Source organism: Ciona intestinalis, unplaced genomic scaffold, assembly GCF_000224145.3.
Source record: "Ciona intestinalis unplaced genomic scaffold, KH HT000222.1, whole genome shotgun sequence".
Lineage (NCBI taxonomy): Eukaryota > Metazoa > Chordata > Ascidiacea > Phlebobranchia > Cionidae > Ciona > Ciona intestinalis.
The window spans coordinates 92-4322 of NW_004190543.1; the positions used below are offsets into that span (position 1 = coordinate 92).

The 4231-nt window shown below is 40.8% G+C and overlaps 1 long non-coding RNA gene and 2 other non-coding genes across 3 annotated transcripts; all 3 read left to right on the forward strand.

Annotated features, from left to right (window-relative positions):
• Positions 1-253: 253 nt before the first annotated feature.
• LOC113475328 lies at positions 254-445 on the forward strand. The gene has a single exon (XR_003397072.1). It is a non-coding gene; the product is annotated as a U2 spliceosomal RNA (small nuclear RNA).
• Positions 446-1220: 775 nt separating this feature from the next.
• On the forward strand, positions 1221-1416 carry LOC113475329. The gene has a single exon (XR_003397073.1). It is a non-coding gene; the product is annotated as a U2 spliceosomal RNA (small nuclear RNA).
• A 46-nt stretch (positions 1417-1462) lies between these two features.
• On the forward strand, positions 1463-2871 carry LOC113475327. The gene is made up of 2 exons (XR_003397071.1): positions 1463-2512; positions 2790-2871. It is a non-coding gene; the product is annotated as an uncharacterized LOC113475327 (long non-coding RNA).
• Positions 2872-4231: the final 1360 nt, after the last annotated feature.

Here is a 4231-nt window from a genome sequence, read left to right on the forward strand (position 1 = left end):
GTTGCAATATTCTTTATTTTTTGCCCCTGTAAAGCTTTTTAAACCCACGCCGATATAGAGCCTAAGATGAAAAGAATATGGGCACAATACCAAATAAGATGTATGTGTATTTTGTTCCATACAAGGAATCCGGAATACGTTTGCTGTTGTGCCTATAGTGTGATTAGCTCCTCCAAGGTGGCTCGCGCCAAATGGCTATTAATTTTTTACGCGGTATATAACAAATATACTGATCCAGAGGACTCCTGGAATTATCGCTTCAAGGCTATTTTAGCTGTGATCAAGTGTAGTACCTGTTCTTCTCAGGTTGAAATCTGAGACGGAAACGATTCGTTTCCTCTATATTTCATTCGGATTTTTGAACACACGGAAGGTAATGAAGCTTGCTTCTACTTGCTCCGGGTTGTCCTGGTTTTGCATTATCGCCAGGTTCGGCCCACGTTCCACTTTGGTGGATTTTAGTATACTAATGAATTATTCCAATACAACTGCATAAACAGAGCGATTTGTGTTCATATAGTTGATGTTCATATAGTTGTACTACTCGTGTTTAGTAAATTAAAGTAATGATCTGATACTACCAAAACTTAACCAATAAAATTCATGACCAACTACTAGTAGTAATAGAGAATTATATTTTGCCTAAATGGAGTCCCCCCCCCCCGAAAAAATTTATGTTTTTTTGGGGGCATAAAAAAAAAAAATTTACACAAACACCTGCATCTCCGAACAATAAAATAATCAAATATATCTGGGTAAGGGGAATATAAACTTACCTATTATTATATGTTAAATGCATCCGTTAACGTCTTACTAGACAAGCCAACTCAGTTACACACACAACATAAACATACGAGATTCAAGCCCCAACATAGACATTTGAATTTTTGTAAGAAATTGTTCGCTTCGAAAGGCGGAAGCAACTTACGCCCCGTGTGGCCAAGGGTTCCAATTTTCAGCAGGGAATTTGTTGCAATATTCTTTATTTTTTGCCCCTGTAAAGCTTTATTAACCCACGCCGAAATAGAGCCTAAGATGAAAAGAATATGGCCACAATACCAACTAAGGTGTATGTGTATTTTGTTCCATACAGGGAATCCGGAATACGTTTGCTGTTGTGCCTATAGTGTGATCAATTCCTCCAAGGTGGCTCGCGCCAAAGGGCTATTAATTTTTTACACGGTATAACAAATATACTGATCCAGAGGACTCCTGGAGTTGTCGCTTCTCGGCTATTTTAGCTGTGATCAAGTGTAGTACCTGTTCTTCTCAGGGTGAAATCTGAGACGGAAACGATTCGTTTCCTATATATTTCCTTCGGATTTTTGAACACAGAGCACGGTCGGTAATGAAGCTTGCTTCAACTGCTCCGGGTTGTCCTGGTTTTGCATTATCGCCAGGTTCGGCCCACATTCCACTGTGGTGGATATTAGTATACTAATGAAGTATTCCAGTACAATTGTATAAACAGAGTATCTGGTAATAAATTCCGCGAGACTAACCGTGATTTGATGTTCATATAGTTGTACTACTCGTGTTTAGTAAATTAAAGTAATGATCCGATGCTACTAAAACGTAACCAATAAAAATCATGTCCAACAAATGGTAGTAATAGAAAAATTATATTTAGCCTAAATAGCGTCGCTAATCTCTGCAAAAAAAAACGAATTAAAATATGGAAAACTTTTTGCATAGAAAAAAACAAGGAACACAAACACCTGCATCTCCGAACAGTAAAGTAATCAAATATATCTGGGAAAAGGGAATATAAGCATACATTTTATTATATTTTATATGCATCCGTCTACGTCTAACTACTTAACTAGACAAGCCAAGTCCTTTACACACGTAACATAAACATGCGAGATTCAAGCCGCAACATAGACACTTGAATTTTTGTAAGAAATTTTTCGCTTCGAATGGCGGAAGCAACTTACACCCCTCGTGGCCAGGGGTTGAAATTGTTGCAACATTCTTTTTTTGCCCCTGTAAAGCGTTTTAAACCCACACCGAAATAAGGCCTAAGATGAAAAGTATATGGGCACAATACCAAATAAGATGTATGTGTATTTTCTTCCATACAAGGTATCCGGATTACGTTTGCTATTGTGCCTATCCCGCGGGATATTCGTTTTGTGGGCCCAAGTGACGAACCATTTGCAATGCTTGGTGTAGTAGTCATAGAATCCCACTCACAGTTGCCGGGTTCAGAACGAATGTTGACGCTTTTGCTTCCGCCAACATGTTAATGAAATGATCCTTGGGATTTCATAGAAAATAACCAATGTAAATTATGTTGCAGTTCAAACTTGATGTCTGTCGGAGAATCGACCGTTCCTCTCCTGAACAAAGCCTTTATTCCTGAACGGCAGGAAGTATACGTGACCGAATCTATAAATTTACCTGCAATGACTGAAACCTTCATTATTGGAGCGTTGGAACATCATCACAAAGACGACGACTGGCCTGGTTTCCATGTCTTGATAGAACGAAACGATAACTTCGGTGCGAGGTACGGTTTAATTACCGCTAATTGTGTGGCAACAGTGAAATCCGGGATTGTGCCCGTAAGAATGGCTAACTTTGCCGACGATAACATTGATATTCCCAGTGGTGTTCGAATTGGTGTTGCCGTACCATTATCAGCTTTTGGTAAAACTGATTGTTATATGTCCGAAACGTGTGTTGTTATCAACGTTCCTGATGCCAGTACTTCCCGTTCGACTCACCGACCAAAACACGACATCTGTTCGGTTAACAATTCACCCAACGAAAATCATAAATTTCAGGCCATAAGAGATGGTGTTAAATTAAGTAGCACATTGTCTCAACGCCAGAAAGATCGAGTATTAGATCTCTTAAGACGACATGGACGTACATTTTCTACATCATCCACTGATTTGGGTCAGACGGACCTAAAGAAACATTACATAGACATCGGCGATGCCAGTCCAGTACGCCTGCCTTCTCGACGTATATCACACCGAGCGCGCCAACAGATCGAAAAGAGAATCTCCGAGATGAAAGAACAAAATCTGATTCGACAGTCTACGTCGCCATGGTCCAGTCCAATCGTACTGGTAAAGATGAAGTCGGGAGAAATGCGATTTTGCATTGATTACAGACGCCTGAACGAAGTGTCCAAAAAGAATAGTTATCCAATTCCAAGAGTGGATGACAGTCTGAATGAAATGTCTGGCTCGGTATATTTTTTGACCCTAGACTTGAAATTCCGGGTATTGGCAGATAGCCATGGACAAGCACTCACGAGAGAAGACTGCATTTTCGAGTCACGTCGGGCTATATCAATTCAATGTCATGCCAATGGGGCTTTCGAATTCCGCCGCCACGTTCCAGAATTTAATGCGAATTGTCTTGAACGGTATAGAATGGAATTGGGCATTGGCTTACTTGGACGACATTTTCGTGTACGGACGAACATTTGAAGAACACTTACACCGCCTGGACGAAGTGCTTGGCCGCATCGAAAAAGCCGGTCTGAAGCCATCGAAGTGTGACCTTTTCGGAGAAAGCGTCGGGTTCCTCGGACATATCGTGTCAAAGGATGGTATCTGCTGTGACCCAGCAAAAGTCGCGACGGTGAAAGCGTGAGTTGTCCCCAAGAACACCAAGCAGGTACGAAATTCGTGGGCCTTACTGTCACGTGTATCGGTAGGTCACGATACGCCGTGGTTTAGTTTGGGATTCTGACTTGGAAGTCCTCTTAACAAACAACACACTAGTACCTTGATCAGATGGCACACAACGTTTTATTCTTTACACACACAACCTTATTCAAATAGAATGCATTAGAACATAGAATAACACAACAGCTGACACGATCGTAATAACCTGTAAAGGACTAGTAGGCCTACAACGGCTCATTTTAGCTTATATGGCTTTGCAAGTATCACATTTATTTATACGTACAGCAGACAAAGAGAAAGAATGCTGCACGCTGGGTGTTAGACGCCTTGACCGCGTGCTATCAGGCGGACAATGGGGTCGTTTATCGTGGGCGTAAGTTTGGACGCGAAAACAATACACAAGACGATAAAAATAGGGCGAGATAATGCAGTACAACAAAAGGGTCTACCAAGCGCGCACGGGATATATCGTGATTACGATCCAGACGAATCTGTTACAACTAAAGTGTTTGTGACAACCCCCTTTTTAAGAGTTGTTTTGTTTTTACAAAAAACAAGCGTATTAAAATTAAACAAACACTTCA